Genomic DNA, 23,281 nt, shown 5'->3' with positions numbered 1-23,281 from the left:
AAGTCCAGCCTTAAAAAGAAGTTTGAAATGATAGACTTAAGACACTTGCATTATTTTCTTGGTCTTCAAGTCTTGCAATCCAAGGAAGGTATTTCCCTTTCCCGGTCCAAGTATGCCTGTGATCTTCTACGCCATTTTCACATGGAAGACTGTAAGCCAACCCCTTCTCCCTTTTAGTATGGAGCCAAACTTTCAGTCACTTGTGCTTCCCCTGAAGTTGATGCTACCTTATACCATCAACTTGTAGGAAAACTTTTGTATCTAACCCATACTCGTCCTGACCTTTCCTTTGTTGTTGGCCTTATTGCTTGGTTTATGCAAAACCCACATGAAAGTCATTAGAAAGCAGCTAAAAGAATACTTCGTTATGTTCAAGGTACAGTTCAGTTTTGGATTCATTACAGTGCAAAAGCATCTCCTCTATTGGTTGGTTTCATTGATTCCGATTGCGTTGGTGACCTTGATGATCAGAAGTCTACTGCAGGTTATGTGTTCACTCTTGGTTCAAGACCTATTACATGGGCTTGCAAGAAACAAAGTGCCATTTCTCTTTCTTTAGTAGAAGCAAAGTATCGTGGTGCCGTAGAAGCTAGTAAGGAAGCCTTGTGGCTTCGTCAGATCCTACTAGAGTTTAGCTTTTAGCAGCAACATCCGCCTACACTTTGGTGTGATAATCAATGTGCCATTCAACTATGAAAAGATCCAGTCCAACATCAACGCAACAAACACATTGAATTGCACATGCACTTCATCAAAAATCTCATTCATGACCATGTCCTTGAAGTGCAATATTGTTCAACAGATGATAAAGTTGCAGACATCTTTACAAAGGCTCTCGCATAGGCAAATTTTACTAAACTTCGATTTATGGTTTGAGTTCAGGAAGTTGTCACTAAGGGGGGATAGGCTCTAATGCCTCCTTCTTTCTCCTATTGTGTCATATTTGTACATCCTTCAATCCTATCCCAAGTTGTTCTTAAGGGGTGATGTTAGGATATTCCGACACATAGGAAATAGTTAAGTATAACTTGGTCTAGTGTAGAGTTAGGCAAAATGTGTTTCTTTACTATGTACTTTTGTAACTCACAATCTGACGGTCACGATATATAGTGATCCGACAGTTCATTCTCTCCTCGGTATTACCGACACTTGATCCATGGCTTAGCACCCAATTGGTCCATGATATTTATTTAAAAAGCATGGAGGGTCATTTGTAGGGTAACAGTTCATGAGAGAAGCTTATGTAAATTTTCATTCTTTTATTAATAAATTGTCCGAAGTGGCCGCGTTGGCTCAGGTCGTGGACTGTTTCCCTCTTTGAGGGTTTTAACCATGTCAACAATACTGGTGTATTGATCTGTGATCTGTTTGTGAGCGGTGTCCTTTGGTGTTATGTCTGAGGAACTTACCCTATAACTTCCTACAGTGTACGGTGTGCTTCTGTGAAAAAAAACCATCATTTGCAATGAAGCAAAGGGGGGAGATGAGAATATTTCTGAATAACTGAGGAGTGAGTGTTGTGGATAGACAGTGAGGTCTAAGAATTGATAGGAGACTGTGTGTCAGTGCAGCTAGAGCAGCAGGAGTGCTGTGAGAAGATCAGCGTAGGTAGAGTGTTGAAGAGATGTTGATGTGAGCAGCAAGTAAAGAACAACCACATGATACCAAAGGGAGTCTGTGGAATAGAAGAAGACAAAGAGTAGAAGTTGAGAATGCAACCAAACATATTGGTATTTTACTTGTAATTTATATGCATTTTTTTTTTTTATCAGTTTGAAAATTGTATGAAATAGTAGAACAGTGGCAAGAGAAAGTTGGTACCTACATCCAGATGAGGTTGGTTCCTCTTGGAAAGTTGGTGCTTGCTAACCAAAGGGGGTCGGTGCCTCTTGTGAGTGGGTGCTTACAATTAAACAAATGTAATTAAGTGGGTGCTTAATTCACATCATAAAAATACAACAAATTTGGTGGTTTTTTTCCCTCTTGGTTTCCATGTGAAAAACATTATGTCAATTGTGTGTATTGCTCATGTGATTGTTGTATGAACATGTACATTTGAACTTGTTGTTCACTTCCTTTATGAATGAATTCTCCCACAAGTAACAGAATATAAAAAGGGATTGTAAGCATACTAGAAAAATAAAATAATCTCACAAATACTGATTCACCCCCCTTCTTAGAAATTCCTCATTCCAACAGAGACACCAACCTTGAAGATGCAAGAAAATGCTCATTGTAGGATACAACCTGATTGAGGCTCCAACCTTACAATGAGTAGACTCCAACCTCAACAATTCAACTTCCTTGTGGACCTCTATTTCATCACATTTTCAAACTGGATCCACCATCATCATACATCATTGAATATACATATTAGAAACTTGTCATAACCTGCAAACAAATCCTGCAAATGTTTCGACTACCATAAACATTTCCATTTATCAATCCTGGTCACTTCACACACTAATGTTGCCAACCTACATTAATGCTCTCACAAAACTAATCTACTCAAAATTCTGAGTACCCTCCTTCTTTCATATTTGAAATGGACTTACGTGTGACTTCAAATGAAAAAGTCAAAGTATGCCCTTAAATAATGTCATAATGTTATGATGATATGAAACTCCAAAAAATAAAACATATGTTTGACTCTCTTTTTCGTTCTTCAATTATCCCGTGACAACACCTTGCCTTCTTTGATTTGTTCATATGTCAACCTTGTCAGAAGGGTTTAGTCCTTAGACTTTTTATTTATTTTGTTATAAAACCAAAAGCATACAAATCATATACCAAGTTCTCCATCAGATAACATATATCAAACTTATATCAGTGCGGGTTCACATATCAACATTATATCAACGAGGGTCACAAACATATATCAAATTTTTACTAGTGCAAATTTCATCAAGCATATATCAACATTATACCAACTAGGGTCACACACATATATCAACGTGTAGGTCATCAACCATACATTAAACTTACTCCATATGCAAAGTGTGGGGTATAATACCATGTAGTCACACAATAAAATACACACCACATATAATGTGGCCAACAGGGCTCGATCCCGGAACCTCCAACATCTAGTCCAATGAGCTAACCAATCAGGGCATCATTAATGACTTGAAGAACCATTCAATCGCTCCCCTTTTATCATAGGATTATTTATTTTTATCAAAATATTTCCATCTTTGGTAACAACAATATTAACCGCGCAACTACAAATCCCTATAGAGTTATGACTAAGCATCAAGCATCACAAGGTTTTTCTTGGTGCCAAAGATCCTTTGTGTGCTAAGACCACACCTGAAACATATTTTAATGCAACTGCAAACCTGAGATTTGTCAATATAAAATAAAAATTGTAAAATACTTGTTCTTTGTGGGATGTAACGAGAGATGAGTCACTACAAACCATACATAAAAAATCATCCTTCATGGACTAGTCACTATAAGTAAAAAATAAAAGCCTCATCCTCCATAGGCTAGTCATTGTGAGCCATGCATCAAAATTTGTCCTCTGATGAGTAGTCACTATAAGACAAACATAAGAACTTCATCCTTCGAGGATTGGTCACTATCTGGCAAACATAAAAACATCGTCCTCCACGGACTAGTCACTATAAGCCATGCATCAAATATTCATCCTTCACGGACTAGTCACTGTAAGACAAACATAAGAATTGTGTCCTCCATGAACTAGTTATTATATGCCAAACATGAAAACGTCATCCTCCACGGACTAGTCACTGTAAGCCATGCATAAAAAAATCATCCTCTATGGACTCGTTAGTATAATCCAAAGATAATAATTCCATCCTCTGCAAACTAGTCATAGTATGCTATGCATAAAACAAATTCATCCTTCATGGACTAGCCAATATAAACCATGTAGAATGAGAGATGAAACATTGTAAAACATTCAAGAAGCTCATGCTCCATAGACTCAAAATGCAACCAAAGATATGTCACTATAGCCAATTCGCCACACCATTCTTACTCATTGTGTTTCATCCTGGCCCAAGTCACATGTATTCATACATGTGGCTTGGGGTTAACATCTGAATTCAAGGGCTAGGCTAATGATATGCCTATGTCGATCAAATAATAACTTGGACCTACGTTAGCTTAGCTCTTTATTTACATAGGGGACCGAAACGATATGACCTAGCCCTTAGGTCCACAATCTTCCATTTGTTGATGTCATCATGATGTCACACTAATGATGTGGGACACCCTGCGTGGGCCATGTGTCATCCAAAATCACGCCCATTGAATAGCTGAAAATGTCATTCTTGCCTCACACGTGGTAGCCCCTAGTAGCACTACATAGTCATGCTGACATCGAATTCATTGTCTAACCAAATTCTACCATGTGTCGTTGTTTGATAGAGTCAACATTGATGGTTAAACCTCATGCAACTTTATCTTCATCTGACCATTAACTTGTTGTGAACACTTTTGATTGATATAAGACTTGCACAACCTTTAAATGCATTAACCAGTGTACAACTCCACACGACCGTGGTCATTGACGTGCTTGTCCAATGGTGGATCCACTCTAAACTTGCACACTATTTAATCCTTTGATAATCTAGGTTTTAACCTTATAGTTTTCCATTGCAATCTGACCCATTCTAATGATGATATTCAAATGTCCATAAATTCTCATTGAGGAAGTGTTTTTTTTAGTATAATATAGTATTAGAAAGGTATCGATGAGCACAATGAAACCATGCTATTTGTAAGACCTTTTGAGCATATTAACTTCATAAAAAACTCAAATAACTTCAAACACCCATATCCTCATGTAATGAGACCTTATGAAAGGTCAAGTTGTCATACTATTTTATGAAGAGCCATGTTGCTTCCTTGACCTTCAAGGATGGTCCTACTACTGTTTTTCCATACATCCCTTTTGACATCACTAACATCTTATTGTCCTAAATGAAAAAACTATGTGCAAAAAAAAGGTGAAGCTAATTACTTCTCGTACTACGTGAACAAGAAAAGAATAAGGATGGGAAAAAGGTTTACCATGTACACCTTAGTTCATGCAGAGATAGGGGTGAGAGGTTACAATTTTGAACAAGAGAGAGAACATGTTTGTTAAGTTTTATTTCTCACCCATAAGTACAGAAATGACTCTGGAAAAATGGAGATTTGGATTAGGAATGACATATATTAGAGGCTAGAATATGAAAAAATGGTAATTTTGTCTTCTAGTTTGGCAGCATGTCAGAGTTTCTCCTGACAAATAATGCAGGTTGAAAACAATAAAATGGGCATGGAAAGGGTAAATTAACACCTGGAGATTGAACAACCAAAGAAGAGACATGAGAGTAAATGATCAAGGCTGCTCATAAGAAGATATGACAGGGGAAAATTTAATGGGTATCTAAATCAAACTGATTTTGGTACCACTGTTAAAGCACACATGTAAATGCAAGAGACTTAGATCTGTGTGTGATACATTTCATTAAAAAAATATACATAAAAATATGTTTCTTTGACCTTTTGTTTCATCTTACTATCCACAACACTTCAACTTCACTTGAAGATTTTTTCCTTCCATCCAAGTGAATATTCCAATTTTACATAACATCTAAGGATTATGTTTCCAACATATAGGTATTATGATACCTCAAATAATTCCAATGAATCACATTTTTAGGGAGCATCAAGAAGTAGATCTTGAAGTCAATAATATAAATTAAATAATCTATTGCAAAAATATAAAGCACTTGTATACCTAATGTACTCTTTGACACATATTTTATTAGTGGTAAGGATGTTAGAGGTAAATACATGCAATTTGATCTAAGCATACACACTCTTTTGATATGTTCATGCCCTTTTCAAGATTCAATCGACCGTAGAAACAACATGTTAAAAATCATAGGTTTGCTGCATTTACACCCTTCCCTCCCACTCTCCCTCCATCCCCCCAATTCCATCTTAATGAAAAAGTCTCATTATTTTTCATGCTTAAACCCTCATGCACAACCACTATCTAGTATTTAGTGTGTTAAGGTTCTAACATCAACACTCCATTGTACTAGTATCAACTCACTAGACAAGTGAACATACAACTCAACAACCCGTGTTAGTAATACATCAAAGGGTTGAAATGATCAATTATTTGGGTGACCGAAATTGACCAATTTAGCCTAAAAAAGTGTGAGTGATCAATATTGACCAAGTCAATGCATGTCCTAATCGATTTAATTCTAAAGAAAAATTGAATTGAAGAATTTTAATGACGTCCACGACACCAAAAAATCTTAAGGGACCCACATATCCATCCAACAGAGAATCATACTATCCAATTTCTCTCCATAACAACCCTGTTGGAGTGAATCATGACAAAAAAATGTGTCATCTTGTGAATCTTTCCTTCCACAAATAGCCCACAAAGCCTATCCACTTTCAGGTCGCTTTTGAACTGACTATGAATTTCTTTACATGCCGGACACTCCATGATGAAGTGCCATTCAGTTTTAACCACTCCTTCCTCACAAAAGACACAAATTCTTTCTTCCCACTCTTCCTTGGGAATGACCCATGTACCTGTTTCACAACTAAGATAATGGGATCCAATCCTTATTTGTGCTATTAAAATCTTAGCCCCTCCCTTGATTGTGACACTTAGATAGGTCTTTTCACTATGCGACCATGTTGGGTTGAAATTATTGACATATATATGACTAACCTGTTTTTCGCACATGGCAGTCCTGAATTTTCCAAGTACCCAATTTTCTATTTCTACTTTAGAATTAGGACAATCATGCCAATTGATTCCCTATTTTCCCATCCACTTATCATTTTTCTTTCTCCAAGTTTTCTTCCTACACTTTAACTCTTCTGCCACGATCAACATGGGCAACCGACGTTCTTCCATGCCATCCACCTTTTTTAAATACGTTAACAAATGGATGATTGCTAAAGCTTCCATCGAAAACAAACCAACCTCCGCTAGCAAGATCTCATATGGGAAAATTGATTTGACTTTAAGTTTAATAGTGATTAAGTTTTTCTGAATTCTTTTTACATGTCTCCATTTGTTGTCTGGCATGTTGGTCCCCCAAAATTCGCACTCATAGAGGATAACCGAAGTTACTAGCAATCCAAAAAGAGTTTTTTTGGTTTTCCAATCCCATAATTTTGTTTTCCTGCATCTATTTTGAAGGAGATAAGATACTTCTACCCCCCTTAAATCCTTTCAATTGTACATGTCTCCCAACTGAGCCTGTTATGAAAAACAATTCCTAGGTACTTATACTCTTCTAGTAACTCCAAGGCTTTTCCCTAAAAATTAAAGCTAACTTGTTGTTTTTTCTGCTTCAAAGAGAATATCATGACTTTAGTTTTGCTATTGTTTACTTACATCCCCACCTGCTGACATAAGAGCTCTAATGCCTTCAAATGCTCTCTCAAACCCTGAGAAGATTTTGCAATTAGAATAAGAACATCTGCATACAAAAGCAATTTCATCACATATCCTACCAATTGAACACCCTCTCCACTAGTGTTGTTCACCCATTCTTCCAGCTTATCAATATAAGGACCAAAGAGCATGTGGGAAAGAGGGCACCCCTGCTTAACCCCTATGTCACTACCAAAGCATTCGAAAAATCCTTCCTTAGTTCTAATTTTAGTGCTAACTTTCTTGTAAATTTTATGCACAACTGCTCTATACTCCCTTGGAATTTTGATATCTTCCATTCTTCTCTAGAGTTTATCTCTATGGACAATGTCAAAAGATTTCTTGAAGTCAACGAAGCAGCAAAAGGCCTCCTCACTTTGGACATCCCAAAAATTTTCAATGAAGTGCCTAAGAGTGATGCAATGATCAATGGTAGAGTGCCTTGACCTAAAACCAACTTGCCCTTTAGATATTTTACCCTATTTTTCTGCCCAATTGCTGATTATGCGCTTCAACATGCTCCCAAACAATTTTTCAAGAAGGGGATTGACCATAATAGTGTGGTAGTTAGTGGGATTATTGATGTCTCCACTTTTGTAAAGAGGTATAACCATGGTCGTGGTCCATTCCACTAGAAAATTGCCTTGCGTGACCCTTTTGAATATCCTTTTAATGATTGGAGCCAAGGTCTCAACACCCCACTTTAAATATTCTGCATGCACACCATCGATGTCTGAAGCCTTACCACATTATAAATTTTGTATACCTCACTTGGCCTCCTCCACTGAAAATAACTCGGTTGTAGAGTTGATTATGGGGGGATTACTTTTCTCTTAATCTCTCTCGTAGAGGAGATTCACATAATCTAACCACAGTGCAACTAATATATTATTATTTGTTTTCTTTGTCTTTTTTTGTATCTCCCACCAAAAACATTTGGGGTTTTTCTTTCCCAGATAAATTAATTCATTCCTTCTCACAACCACGTAACTCTCTTTTTTAGTTTTAATCATATTTTTATACTTCTTCAAGATTTCACTATTTTTCTCCTTCTTAAGAGACCTTTTAGCAACCTTGCATTCTTCATCATACCAAGGATTAGTTGGAAAAGTGTTTGAGACCTTCTTCTTAGGTCAAGATCTTTTTCACACCTCTAAGGCTTTGTGGATTAGAGGGATCAACATATTGTTGTAAAAGCACTCTGTTCCTGCACTATCTTCTTTGACATCTGCGTTGTTTTTTGTCACTTGAAAGTGTTGTTCCAGGGCTGCAACAAAGAGCTCTTGATTTTCCTGGTTCATGAGGATTCTTCCACTTGCATGCACTTTCTTTTGAGATTCTTGGGTCTGCACTTCCTATAGATTAGTTGTGTGCATGCCCAACTTAATAAAGAGAGGCAAATGTTCTGAATTCATCTCAATAGGACAAACCCCAATCTTGAAATCCGACAAATTGCAAATCAAGCTCTAGGAGCATATCACATAGTCCACCACACTTTGACCATTGTAAGTTTTACATGTGATGGATGAAAACTTGACTAAACTGAGACAGGGGGGGAAGGGGCAAGGGGTGAATTAGTTTAGTATCTTCATGGACATTAAAATTATTTTCATTAAACTCATTAACTAAAACATTACATGAGAAACTTAACAAAGATTGATTAGCGAATTGAATATGTGAACAACACATAATAAGAAAACCAAAACATCACATCAACACATAATAACAACACATATTGACACCAGATATATGTGGAAACACATAAAGGGAGAAAGCTATGATTTTATTATTGTTGTGATGCAAAGGAAAGATCGTACTCCTTATTACATCTAATTTTAGGTTCCAACCTACAGGAGACTGCTACCTCAATTTTTTGCAAGCTGCAACATGCAAGGAAGATCCAACTCCCATATGTTTTCTGTAGGCTACAACCCATAGGAGGCTCCTACCTCAACAGGCTCCATCAATCGAATAATTGAAAGGAGACTACCATCCCCTGAAGCAAACAAGAAAAAACTACCTTCTGGTCATAAATTCTACATATCTCCATCTCCATTTCTGCATCTTCTTCCCTTCAAATTTGCTTCACATAAGCTTCATATGTGCCTGGTAACTAATGCATAATACCTCAATTAGCTCTCACACATTCTCCCACTCCTAGAAAAACCTCCCATGCCTTCCAAAATCACATCTTTTATAAAGATAGTTTGCTCGTTGTTTATATCCCACATAGGAATATGAAGTGAATAGGCTTGACTATTTTCCTTCCACTCATTGGGTTCCAAACTCTTCATATCTTGAATATTAGCACACAAAAATAAATAATCCATCCAATATTAATTTCAGCCACATGTAATGATTAAATGCACCAATCTAATGCCAACATCAAATAACAATATTTATCATTAATGCATCTCAACAATATTTGCAACATCTTTGCCTTTGTCTTGGACTTGCATCACAACATCTTCATGTCATTGTCTCAACCTCCTTGAGTCTCATCTTGTTTTGTTGTCATATATTTTTTCCTTTGTTGTCATAGAGTTTTTCCTTTGCTGTGATGGAGTCTTGCCTTTGCATCACAACAATTCAACTCAACAAAAAATTAGTGTCACCACAATTCTTCATTAAACAATCTCTGCAACATTATCCAAGCATATCACAACTCCTTTATGATTTTAGTTACATTTAATCATCATGACTTATCAAAGCCATCAACACAAGCATCAAGCCATCAACATGTGGACACATCACCATATGCAAACATGCCAACAAATCACCATGCCATATCACCTATGTTTCTTCTCCTTTACTTTGTTTCTACTACATATCTTCAATGCTTTTGCATACCTTGTTGTTGCTCCTTGCCTTGCTGGTCTTGTGTTGCTCCTTTGCTTGTTGCTCTTGTGATGATCCTTTTCTTGTTGTTCCTTGTGCTTCTCCTTTTCTTCTACTCCAAGCTACTCAAGATTGTCCTTCATACCTTGATCCTCCTTTACTTCTCCTTTGCCGTCAATGGAAATATTGCCAACAATCGCCCCCTTTGTCATTGATGGCAACATTGTTTCTTGAGAATCAACTTCAACAACCTCTGCTTACCTCCCCCTTTGACATCAATGGAAAGGGGGTTATAGATGTATTATAGCCCTCCAATCCACATTTATATGTTCTTTGTTATCAAGGCACTGAAATATACGGTCCTCAATGCAGTTGTCTCCAATGCATTAATGCTCTACAACCTGCAAATTAGGGCCGCTCCAAATTGAACACTACTCCAAAATGAATGTTGCTCCATCTTCATGCATAAACTTGTCATATAAAAATTGTTCCAAATATTCTTCAAAATGTTTTAACATTGCAAGAGCACCGTTGTGAGAACACTTTGTAAAATATTGCAAGAACTCATTGAATGAACTCACTGTAGAACAAGTTGCAAGAATATTGTTGCGAGAACACTTTGTAAGATATTGCAATTGTATATAGATAAAAAAATAAGCTCTTGCACATTATTGTGAGAGGATATGAACACATAGATCATTAATTCTATGAGACATTGAATATGTGAGGGACGTATTTGAGAATCAACATGTAACTCCATAACCCTATATGTAATAGGTAACAAATCTGCAAGAATGCACATTGCTTCAATGCATATAAACTAATGTATATGTTGTTTGCACTAGGAATGATTATGTGAAATAATTGGTCCAAAACTCTATTTAGGACAAACAAATCTAAGAAGAATATTAGTAATAGTAGCACTGCTACATTAATGCATATGAATATTTCTTCATTAAAATAAAAACAATCATATTGTTGTAGGCCATGTAGCATATAGACAATGTTACATGTTGTTTACACCACTCCCAACGCTGCTTCATCCCAAGTTGATGTTGTTGAAGATATTGTTCAATGCTTGACGATGTATATGCTCATCATACACAATATATACCTCTTGTTTAATAATACATGCAATATATATATATATATATATATATATATATATATATTCTTTCTTGCGTTCTCAACCCTGTAGATGCGAACCTGTCATTAAATGGACAGTCCAAAACTGATGTATGCATTGTGTACAATGGGAAGCATGCAGGGAACATTGTAACATGTTATCTGTGCACAAGTTGATTTCAAAATAGTGGTTGTGGTCATTCAGATAATTCAATTAGTGGGAAAATTTAGGTAAGAAATGAGAGAGAATGATGAATCCCAAGTTGAATAGAGACTCTACAACATTCAAACTTCTGGTTTCCAGTTTCAAGAGGATTATGATTTACATCTTATTTGGGCATTTCAATTTTTGTGGATGTCGAATAGCTTCGTGATCCAGTAGTGTTATCATGTGTATAATCATTGTATTAATCACCGCCCTTCTAAATTTTGACATTTCCTTGCAAATAACCTTGGAAACTATATATACAAATGATTATAAATAATTCTGGAAAATATATACACAAACACTAGTATAAAAAATTGTATTCTCTATGAAACAAACACCATATGCACTATGTATTCAATATGCACACCATGTGCCCATGTACATTATATCTAACAGGATATATATATCTAAAACGATCCCACTCGGTCTCTTTTAAAAAGATGCATCTCGGTTTCTCTTAAAAAGTGTGCCTCCAAAACTCCAACCTGATAGTGAATCTTTAAACCTTTAAACCACAACGATGATACCTCCATAACGATGATAACGATAATGCCTCCATTCATAGTCACATATGCAAGGCATGCACACATTGGTCTACTATACGTTAATATGTTAACAATGTCACTTTTATATGGACATTACCAGAGTTATTATAACATCGATATTACTGCAAAAATGTTGTTAATGCCAATTTAACCTGTTAGCACTCAAGGAAACTCTCCTAGGTTGTAGATCGGAGATGCTTGGTAACATATAATCTTCAATATTGTTCTCTGAACTATTGGAATAAATGATGGTTTGGATCAAGTTAGATAGCCATTTCAACTCTGTTTTCACTCAATGCATGCATGAACGATCTCACCAATACAAGGCTTTAGACCACTAATGCTCAATAAGTTATAAATTCAATGGATAGACGGAGAATATTGACTATACCAGCAGATTGCATACATAAACATACATCAATGGCTAGCTACAGGCAGCAAAAGAGAATACTAACTATACTGGCAGATGCATATATGACCACATATGGATGGCTAACTACAGGCAATGAAGAAGCTTGCAAATCTAATATATCAAAGCAGATATAAGATGACAGTTATGTGGCCTTAGACACAAAGAAAACATGAACCAACTGTTTACATGCGGCATAGAACAACAAAGGGAATTGACATTGAACATATAATGGAAAAAGAAGCTTATATTGCTTAGAATGAAGATGAGAAGCTTGAATGAGCAGAGGAGGAATAAGCTCCAAAAATTGAACCCCTATTACATCTTATTAACAACTATTTATAGCCTTTTTACAATGACGCTGAGCCTTCTAAGGCTTTAGAGGTCTTGATCTATCCCTCTGTCTTGTTAACTATTTGATTCCCTCAATCGATAAGCATGGCTTGGAGGTTTTCCTCTTCTGACAGAGGAATAAACGCATTCAGATATTTTGGGTAGTTGTTGCATTGTCTGGGAGCTCTCTCATGCCAGAGATGTTCCACGATCATTCTGTTTGTTCTGGCTGTGTCGTGCTGGGGCTCCACAATTGCTTTAGGTTGATTCGGTTGTGTTGCACTGTCTATGCTCCCTGATCGCTTTTTAGCCTCTGCTATGTGGTGGAATGGCTCTTCGAGCCTCTGTCAGGTAATGGAAAGGGTCTGCATGCCTTTGTTTTCCCTTTAAACTGCAAACAATGACTGTTTCTATTAAAAATAGAAAACACAGCAATGCTGAGAAATCCCGCCCTTCTCTATCTTTTTCGGACTTCAAAGGTCTTCAAAAATGGTTTAATTATCCCTCAGGTCCACCTCATCACCATCGCAAGTCACATTTGGCCTGGCCTGTGTATTCCCCACATATAATGAAATATGCGAAACACTGAAAAATGCATGAAAGAATGCTTTGGCAGACTTCAAATATCATACATTCCACTTCCTGGATCCTTTCGGGTCCAGGGCTCATTGCAATCGTTGTCGGCCAATGCTCCCTTCATATTTTCATTATACAACGAAAATACATGAAATACATTAAAAATGGGCCTTCCGCGGATTTGAAAATATATCCATTTTTCTTCCCGAAACCCTTTCGGGTCCGGGTTATATCGCATCGGCGCTATCCCCCATTCCCTTTGTATTTTGTTATATAACGAAAATACATGAAAAATGCTTTAAAATGGCTTTGGAGTGGACTTCAAAAGTTATCAAATAATGCATATAATTACATCAGGTCCGACCCGTCGGGTCACACACATGCTTGTGCCTAAGCCCTGCCCGTGGTATATTGTCGATGTGACATAGCGATGCGATAAATCGCAATCACTAATCGCTCAATGCTTGGGCTTTGATATAACATAACATATGTTCTCCATCGCCGCAACTGCCGATGCGACCCGCCGATCCGATCATCGGCAATCGCTGATCGGCGGTGTCATGCGCCCGCCTTTAGACTATCCTCTGTGCTCGGCCGATTGCGATTAGCAGCTTAGATTTGGGTCGTTGATCGGCCAGATCTAATGGAAATTGTGCGTTACCTTGTTTATGCTTGTAATACTTTTTTTTTCAATGTTTCGGAGTGTTTTAGCCTCTTGATAGTGTATTTCTGCCCTTCCAAGGGCTCTCCTCTTACACTGATTTTGACCCTTGGATGATTTTTTAGCAAATGCTAAATATTTCAAGAGCATACATGGATCCCATGGGATGATTTTAAGCAATCTTGGAAACTTTAAGAGCATATATGGATCGGAGAAGAGGAAAACCTCCTTCTAGACTGTGCAGAATGAATGTATTGTTCTACTGAACTTGAGAAATGACAAAAGGACCTATCCATAAGGGGTCAGACTTGTCATGATTACCTCTCTTTTCCTTAAATGCATCCCATTTAAGCACCCAATCACCAACTTGGAAATTGTCCACTTTTGCCTTCCTGTCAAAGGTTTCTTTGATTGCCTTATGATGAGCCTTTGACTTCTCAACCAGCTGCTCTTTGATCTGATGTAGTTCGACTAGGTTATTCATTCTTCTTACCATGTCATTCTCTTCCTCTTATTCTTCTTGCAAGAATTTAGCCACAGGGAGAATCAGCTGGATAGGGAAAACAACATCAGCACCATAAACCAGTTTAAATGGAGAATTCCCTATGGACTTTTTTATGGTAACTCTGTCAACCCATAGTGCAAACTTCAACTTGGAATCCCAACTCTTTTTGTTGTCCTCTAACAATTTTTTTATTACCCTTACCAGACTCTTATTAGATGATTTTTCCAGGCCATTGCCTTGAGGATAATATGAGGTAGAATGCACCACTTGAATGCCCATGGATTCAATCATGTCCATCAATTCTTTTGCCTTGAAAGCTGCTACATTATCAGTGACTAATTTGGTTGGGCAACCAAATCTAATGAAAATATTCTCATTCAAAAAATTTATGACAACTTGATGATTGACATTCTTAGTGGGTATAGCATCATTTCACTTGGTGAAATAATCAGTGGCTACTAAGATCCATTTGTGTTGGTCACTGGAATGTGGGTTGATCTCACCTATAAAGTCCAAACCCCACTGCTGGAAGGGACCATTGACATGTATTGGCTTCAAGGGTAGAGATTTTAATTACTGTCTTCCTGCAAACCTTTGGCACTTGTCACAATCTTTTACAAAAGAGAACACATCAGAGAACAAAATAGGCCAATAATATCCAGCCCTCAAGATTTTGTGAGCTATGGTTTTCCAATAATGATGCCCTCCACAGATGCTAGAATGGAACTAGTGCATGACTTCCACAAATTATTCTTTATCTAGACACCTCAAGAGGATTTCTGATGGGTCTTTCCAATAAAGTATATTTTTATTAATGTAGAATTTGGCAGATCTAAGTTTAATGGCGCAAGCTTGACTTGAGCTAAGCCCGGGAGGGACTTCTAGCTTTTGCAAAAAATGAATTATGTTGTAATACCATTCACATGTGGCTAGATTTTTAGCCAAACACTGATTCTACTTTTTCTCTTCTGCTGCTCCCTCTGCCTGCTCATAATCTGAATTTAGACCCATGGAATTTATATCTAACAAGCTACAATTTTCTTCAGCCATAAGTTTGGCTAGGCCCTGGCCTTTGACAAGCTTAGTGGGCTTCACCTCTATGTTAAACTATATGAATTTTGCAATCCATTTAGCTCTCTTCCCATCAATATCTAGCTGAGTCAAGACATCCTTTATTGAGACTGAAGGTACATATGCAACTACTTTGGAATGCAGAATATAAATTTTGAATGTCTTTAAGGACTTTATGAGAGCATAATCTTGTTTTTCAATAAGGTCATACCTTAGTTCAACATCCCTTAAAGTTTTGTTGAGAAAGGCCACAGGGTGCTCTATGCCTTCATCATTTTTCTGCAATAGAACTACTGCAAGTGTATCATAAGAGGCAAAAGAGAAGATACAAAACTCCTTAGTGTAATCTGGGCTGATTAGAGTGGGAGCTTCTATGATAGCTTATTTGATGACTTCAAAAGAGCTTCTTGAAGTATCTATCCATTTTATTTCTGCTCCTTTCTTCAACATGGAAGTGATGTGCTTTACAAGCTCTGCAAAGTTTGGAATGAATCTCCTTATGAAGTTAATATTACCCAAGAATGATTGAATGTCCCTTTTTGACCTTGGGATGGATAATGTCTGAATGGCTTGAACCCTTGCTGGATCAATCTTCACACCTTCAGCAGAAACAATATGTCTAAGAAGTTTGCCTTCTTCTATAGCAAACTGTGACTTTTTTGGGTTCACTGAAATTCCAAATTGTCTGCACTTTAGGAAGACCTTATTCAAATGTTGTAAATGGTATTTATGGCTGCTAGAGAAGACTGTTATGTCATCAAGATAAATAAGGACAAATTTGTCCTTCTCTCACACAAAGGCTATGTTCATGGCCCTCTGAAAAGTAGCCCTAGCATTCATCAACGGGAAGGGCATCTTGGAGTACATGAAAGTGCCCCAAGGAGTAGTGAAGGTGGTCTTTTCCTGATCTTCAGGATGTACAACAATCTGATTGTAACCTGAAAATCCATCTAAGAAAGACATGACTCTAGCCCCTGAAACTCTTTGCAGCAAGTGTTCCATCTTAGGCAGGGGATAGTTATCTTTTTTAGAGCACTTGTTCAGATTTCTGAAGTCAACACAAAGCCTGATTTCTCCATTTTTCTTTCTCACTACCACAAGGTTAGGTATCCATTTTGAATGCCTTAGGGGCACTATAATTTTGGCATCCAACAGCTTCTTGATCTCTTTCTCAATCAAAGGCAATAAGAGAGGGATGATAGGTCTTAACTTCTGCTTAAAAGGGGTGGTATTCTTTTCTAGTGGAATCTTATGTTGTATGATGTCCGCGTCATAAGTTTTAAGATCACTATATTCCCAGGCAAAAATATCAACAAATTGCTTCATATGGGCACAATACTCAAAATTATGGGCAGAAAACAAATGAGTGGACAGATTGATGAATTTCGAATGGGCTAAGCTCCCTATGTTATGTTTACAGATAGCAAACTCATTCTCTATTTTGGTCGGCTTATAGGGCACGTTGTTATGATCGAAAAGCTTCTCTAGAGGCACCAATCCTTTTGGTATGTGATTACTGGGTAGCTGGATGATGCTTTCTCGGCTGATCTCACTTTTTAGCTTGGGCTGGCCGCATTCTCCCATGGCTTCATTTTCCTGATCAATGTGCATTTTAGAAAATTCTTCCACGACTTGCAAAAACCTGCTAATTTCCTCATCATCTTCAAAAACCCTCCAATATTTGACATTGTCAAGCAGAGACGGTCTGTATTTTACCTAAACTTCATATGTCAATTTAGAAGGAAAAGGAGGAATAAACATGCTAGCAGAGACAGTAAGGGAGTCGGCAAGCTGGTTCTTCATTCTTGGAATATAAGAAATTCTGAAATCATTAAAAGAATCCTTGAGCTTCCATACCTCATCTCTGTATGCCTTCAACCTTGGATGCTTAGCTTGGAAAGTTTTATTTACCTGCTGAATAATGAGGTCTGCATCTCCAAACACTTTTAGGCCTTTGATACCCATTTCTTTCGCAATTCTTAAGCCCAAAGTCAAAGCTTCGTACTTTGTGATGTTGTTTGTGACCTGAAAGGTTAATTTGAAAGATAAATGAACATATTCCTATGTTGGGGACACAAGGACTACACCTACCCTTGCAGCATCTTTAGAGCAAGCCCCATCAAAAAACATATCCCAAATCTGTGGGTTTTCTTCCTCAGCGATCTGGCAAACTAGTTTCCTGAGCTGCATGGAGGCCAACTAAGATTCTTCAATATGAAGGATGCAAGCTCCAAAATGAGTGTCGATAGCATATATGGGATGATTGGTGGGATTCTTTTCATCGCTGATTATATAAGCCAATTGTGCTTCTCTGTATAATCTCTTGCTCTCACCTCCAAAAACTGGGATAGTAGTATAGAAGAGATCATTTTGTAATGATCCACCTAATCTCTTGATCCAACCTCTGGAAAGTAACATGCCAAACTTGGGAGGTACATCTGCTACCACAATGTCCCTCATCGTACTTTTCATAGGCAGCTGAGACAAAGTGATGGCTAGGTCCTTGATTAATCCTAGACATTTCACTTTTCTAGAGTCAAAAGAAAACAGGTCATGATAAGGCTTAGTGATGTCAAGACCCAACTCATCCATGACAGCCTTGGGCATTAGATTATGGCTGGCTTCAGTGTCCAAAAGGCAGTTGTGAAGGATTTTTTCACGAATAGTCAAAGAGACATAGAATGATGGGGAGTGTCTTCACAATTTTCAATCATTGGGCTGAGAATAACCACTGACTTGTCATCTTGCTGATTTACATAGTCAGTGGAGGCTTGGATGGCTTTAGGCTCAAGGGCCTCGAGGATGGATCTTTTGAAGGACTCATTCTTCTCTAATTCAATCAGAGGCATAGGTATTCTTAGCTTCTGAATTTCTGATTGAAAACTGAAAGGAGAAGAAGACTTGTCAAGGCCTTTTACCTCATGAGTTGGAGCTTTGAGGATGATGGGATCAACTGCCAATTGTTTTTGCTTATTAGCTTGTTGTACTGCAGGGACAGCAGCTCTTTGAACAGGTGTTTCCTTGGCATTATTTATCTTTTACCCCAAATTATATCTTTGCCGATCCACAGTTTGTAAAATAGCTTCACCTTCCCATTCCTGGCTGATCTGGTCATTTCATAATGACTTTTCATAGGCAGCTGAGGTCAAAAAGGAAGCATTGCCTTTGTCTTCCAGACAATGAATCTCATCATCTTCTTCAAACTGCTCTTCTTCCATGTCTGCATTTTGAAAAGGAGCCTTCACCCTTTTGTCTTCATTAGCATCTTTATTTCTTTGCAAAATCTGCAACTGCTCATTTGTTCTTCTATATGGATTTAGATTTGAATTTCTAAGAGCAAAGGTATTAGGCACTCTTCCTTTCCCCGGGTGTTGCTCAACCTTTAATTTAGAGATTTCGGAGGCTAATGGCTCAATCATTTTGGTCATTTTATCTATCTTAGGATCAGAGGATGATGGAGACTCGCCCCTCTGTCTTCTTCTATCAACATTTCCCTTGAGCTTTTTTGCAGCTATGATGTATGATTCCACTTCCAAGGCTACATCCTGCATGTCAGCCAAAGTAGCACATCGCCTCTCTCAATAGTAGGCAGTACTCAGAATCAAAAGCACTGGCATAGGTGAGTTTAGCAGAGGTAGTAATAGGTTTTACTTTGGCTGGTATCTTGTTGTACATACGGTTAAACCTCTTATTAAAATTAGACAGCAACTCATCATTTTCCCTCTTTAGGTTCCCAAACTCAGTGTGGTAGTAGAGGATATCCTTCTTATCCCCCCAATGCTTTAGGAATGCATCATCTAAATCTTCAATATCTGCTATAGATCTTGGGGTTAGTTCTCTGAACCATTTTCTAGCCTCTCCATCTAGGCTTTGGACAAAGACTGTCATCCACACATCATCTTCACTAATGTCTAGATTATCAGCACAGCTATAGAATGACTCAAGATGTTCTTCAGCAGTAACACCTTCAATCCCAATGAACTTAGGCATATATTTCTTATATTCTCCAGTAGGCATGGCATTCAAAGGAGTAGGAAATATTAAAGGTCCATACCTGGCAGCTATGATTCTTTCCATTTTGGTAGGTTCTTTTGGACTTACCATAGTTGTGGTGGCTAAAAGAGTACTGGCAGTGTGAATGATAGATGGCTAAGGAGTGACTGACAGGACTAAAGGAGTATGATGGGTAGGAAGTGAGGTTTCCTTTGGGCTTAAAGCAAAAGGAGAACCTAAAGAATAAGGAGCGTTATGAATCTCTGAGAGTTTTTCTTCATTGCTAATATTAAATGCTATACTCTCAACATGTATTTGTTCTATTACAAGCCTTTCTTGAAGAGATATAGGATATTGTTTAGGTTTACCTAAACCTGATGCTCCTTTTGCAATACCTTTCTCTCTTTGATGATTTTTTCAGGGTCAGGCACTGGGTCAGCTTGTAGCTTTTGAGGATTTCTCGGAGCATGCCTCACAAACTAAGCCAGAACTATGAAGTGGAGTCGCCAAGAGGTTCGGCCTCCATTAGAGTTGCCAGATAGATGATTACAACCAAAAATGTTCCCAGACTTTGTCAATCATCAAAGCTGGATCTGTGTCATTTTCCAAGGAAGCTGAGCTTCAGTGTCCTCTCCCCGACAACAACGCCAATTATGTTAGCACTCCAGAAAATTCTCCTAGGTTGCAGATTGGAGATGCCTGCTAACATATAATCTTCAATATTGTTCTTTGAACTATTGGAATAAATGATAGTTTGGATCAAGTTAGATAACCATTTCAGCTTTGTTTTCACTCAATGCATGCATGAACGCTTTCACCAATACAAGGCTTTAGACCACTGATGCTAAATAAGTTATAAATTCAATGGATAGACAGAGAATATTCACTATACCAGCAGATTGCATACATAAACATACATCAATGGCTAGCTACATGCAGCAAAAGAGAATACTGACTGTACTGGCAGATGCATATATGACCACATATGGATGACTATCTACAGGAAATGAAGAAGCATGCAAATCTAATATATCAAAGCAGAGATAAGATGACAGTTATCTAGCCTTAGACACAAAGAAAACATGAACCAACTGTTTAAGTGCAAGCATAGAATAACAAAGAGAATGGACATTGAACATATAATGGCAAAAGAAACTTATATTGCTTAGAATGAAGATGAGAAGCTTGAATGAGCAGAGGAGGAATAATCTCCAAAAGTTGAACCCCTATTACATCTTACTAACAGCTATTTATAGTCTGTTTACAATGATGCTTAGCCTTCTGAGGCTTCAGAGGTCTTGATCTATCCCTCTGTCTTGTTAACTGTTTGATTCCCTCAATCGGTAAGCATGGTTCGAAGGTTTTCCTCTTCTGACAGAGGAATAACCGCACTCAGATATTTTGAGTAGTTGTTGCATTGTCTGGGAGCTCTCTCATGCCAGAGATTTTCCATGATCATTCTGTTTGTACTGGTTGTATTGTGCTAGGGCTCCACGATTTCTTTGGGTTGATTTGGTTGTGTTGCGCTATCTATGCTCCCTTATCGCTTTTCGGCCTCTGCTATGTGGTGGAATAGCTCTTTGGGCCTCTGTTAGGTAATGGAAAGGGTCTGCGTGCCTTTGTTTTCCCTTTAAATTGCAAACAATGACTATTTCTGTTAAAAACAAAAAACACAGCAATGCTGAGAAATCCTGCCCTTCTCTGTCCTTTTCAGACTTCAAAGGTCTTCAAAAATGGTTTAATTATCCCTCAAGTCCACCCTCGTCGCCATCGCAAGTCGCATTTAACTTGGCCTGTGTATTTCCCGCATATAATGAAATATGCGAAACACTGAAAAATGCATGAAAGAATGCTTTGGCAGATTTCAACTATCATACATTCCACTTCCCAGATCCTTTCGAGTCCGAAGCTCATCGCAATCACTCCGGTCAATGCTTCTTTTGTATTTTCGTTATACAATGAAAATACATTAAATACATTAAAAATGGGCCTTCTGCGGATTTGAAAATATATCCATTTTGCTTTCCGAAACCCTTTTGAGTCTGGGTTATATCGCATCGGCGCTGCCCCCGTTTCCTTTGTACTTCGTTATACAACGAAAATACATGAAAAACGCTTTAAAATGGCTTTGGTATAGACTTCAAAAGTTATCAAATAACGCATATAATTACATCGAGTCGCACACATGCCTATGCCTAGGCCTCGCCTGTGGTATATTGCCGATGTGACACAGCGATGCGATAAATCGTAATCGCTAATCGCTCAACGCTCGGGTCTTGATATAACATAACATATGTTCTCCACCACCACAACTGTCGATGCGACCTGCCGATCCGATCATCGGCAATTGCTGATCGACAGTGTCATGCGCCCACCTTTAGACTGTCCTCTCTGCTCGGCCAATTGTGATTAACTGTTTAGATCTGGGCCGTTGATCGGCCGATCTAATGGTAGTTGTGCGTTACTCTGTTTATACTTGTAATACTTTGTTTTTTCACTATTTTGGAGTGTTTTAACCTCCTGATAGTATATTTCCGCCCTTCTAAGGGCTCTCCTCTTGCGTCGATTTTGACCTTTAGATGATTTTTTAGCAAATGCTAAAGATTTCAAAAGCATACATGGATCCATGGAATGATTTTAAGAAATCTTGGAAACTTTAAGAACATATATGGATCAAATTTTGGACGTAGTGCTAGCGAGGCTAACATAACCAACACTCCCATATTATAATAATAATCTGCCAAAAATAATATGATGCGAATAATATGTCACCCTCCGACCGAGCACATAACTGAATTTATATATATATATATTTGGCGTCCTCATTTTGGCAGAGATTCGGTGTAACGTTCTCTGTAATATGGCAACTATCATTTATAGTCTATTAGTGTGCTTCTGTGTCTCTGTCAACCTGTATGTAATGCATGTCATTATTATACCATTCAAACTGGTCCGCTGTCAACCTGTGCACTCTCCTAACGTTCTCATTTCCAGACTGTCCAACACTTATTTTCTATAACATTCAAGTATTTTACTATCATTCATTGCTCACACGGACTTGGTTTCAATCCACCCGCCTTTTTCTCCTCTCTAACCGTCATTACTTATGTAACACTGGTCTGTCTTCATTGGCCCTAGCATATAGAGCTAGTAACGTTATTCTGCATACATTGATTAATTAACTCTTTGCATTCAATTGTTACGCAACATCGACCTCCTTGGGTCACCAAAGACATTGCCGAGGTTATCTCTGAGGGTTTCCAGCACGTCGTTGCTAAATGCCATTTCAATTTCGCAATAACGTGAGTCACTGTCATCACCGACCCTCTGCCCCAACGACATTTTTTCTCTTTAAAACAAGCTTCAAAAACACCTCAATTCTATAGAAATTGCTAGCTCAACAACGGTGTTATGCTCAAATTTTGTCTCAGTAAACGCCCATAACTACTGTCATAGAACCTGTAGAGAGATGTCGCCCCCTAGATACAATCTGTCAGCTATTGTTTTATGCCACCGCCGTCAATCACATCATTTTCAACAATCTCATCCTCAAAGTCATCAAGAGTCGAAAGAGAAACACCACGATGA

This window comes from Pinus tabuliformis, chromosome 9, assembly GCF_031772625.1.
Source record: "Pinus tabuliformis cultivar Carrire ecotype Pingquan chromosome 9, CPIR1, whole genome shotgun sequence".
Lineage (NCBI taxonomy): Eukaryota > Viridiplantae > Streptophyta > Pinopsida > Pinales > Pinaceae > Pinus > Pinus tabuliformis.
This window is presented reverse-complemented; position numbering follows the sequence as displayed.